This window comes from Priapulus caudatus, unplaced genomic scaffold (genome assembly GCF_000485595.1).
Source record: "Priapulus caudatus unplaced genomic scaffold, Priapulus_caudatus-5.0.1 Scaffold30, whole genome shotgun sequence".
NCBI classification, from domain to species: domain Eukaryota; kingdom Metazoa; phylum Priapulida; class Priapulimorpha; order Priapulimorphida; family Priapulidae; genus Priapulus; species Priapulus caudatus.
The window spans coordinates 159,146-160,392 of NW_014577091.1; the positions used below are offsets into that span (position 1 = coordinate 159,146).

At 35.4% G+C, this 1,247-nt stretch overlaps 1 protein-coding gene across 1 annotated transcript in view; it reads left to right on the top strand.

Moving 5' to 3' along the window:
* Positions 1 to 1,247, top strand: part of LOC106815919 (nuclear pore membrane glycoprotein 210-like) — a 35,921-nt gene that overhangs the window by 9,355 nt on the left and 25,319 nt on the right. The window lies entirely within an intron of this gene.

Genomic DNA, 1,247 nt, shown 5'->3' on the forward strand with positions numbered 1-1,247 from the left:
CTGTGCCCTTCCATTTTAGAGAAAATTCAAAGCGATTTCTCACATGCCCTAAAAAAATTGCATTGCCGTTCTCGGCGCTTAATTCGAGCCCTGGTTGTACCAGATCCTAATTTTAATGTTCCAGTCGAAACCTGCACCAGCTGGTACTTGAAAATTATCCAGCTGGAACCCTAACTTTATCTTAAAACAAACGTCATAGCTTTGGTCCCGTATCGTGCAAAATTAATTGACTCCAATGAAATAGAATTAGCAGGCACATCACTGAGGCGAACATGAGACATGCATTGCTCACTCAAGTTCTAGTTCTGGTTATTGGTGTAGGAGTCAGTTGTTTTCAGAAAGATTAGTTTTAGGATTTGTTGAAATAGAAATTGTAGATTAATGGTATGATTATATATTTATATATTCAATCAGTAAGCAGGGTGCGAAATTAACGGGAGTCCGGAGTCAAATACTCCCTGATTTACTGTAGGACTCCCTGATTTGACATATGCAGGAGTCCGTGTGACTCCCTGAAAATTCTGCCATACTAACTATAGTTTGTTCCGAAGCACGTCCTAACGGAATTACTGTATTTTTTCAGCTAATGTCCAAAGAAAATTTGGCAGACGTGCAACTGCATGAATCTTAAAAATAAGCACATGCGTTATTGTTAATATCTTTAATTTTGAACCTCAGACTGCAGACTCCCTAATTTTGCGCCTCCCTCTTTTTGAGGGTAGGAAGTCTGTTGGACTCCCTTGTTCAAAAGTTAATTTCTACCCCTGAGTAAGGAAGTACATTACTAAAATAATAACTAACTGCTGGTAAGATGTTTCTTGTAACAGAAATAAAATTAGGAAAATGTCAAAATATAACTCTGAAAAATTGAGGTTGTGGTCAAATCCGAGATGTGGTGCACCCCTAGTTATGACTCAGATTGTGATTACTTTTGTAATTTTTCCCTATTTTAGTTTTTGTCTGTGAAGAAACCTGCATTAAAATTAAATCATAAAACTCATAGCTTTCTACTACATCTTAAATGGAATAGTTATGTTGTTTTTGTAAACTAAAAGCATAGTTTACTGGGAGGATGTGTATAATTTTATCAAACTATCTATCATACAAGTTACCACTACTTAATTAGGTAACAAATTACTATTTATCTTGAATATTTGAAGATAGCTTGAGGGAGGAAATGATAATGTAAGGATTGCCTCAATAAAAATTTATTGCCAGTGATTAACTAACCCATTGTTAATTTTGTG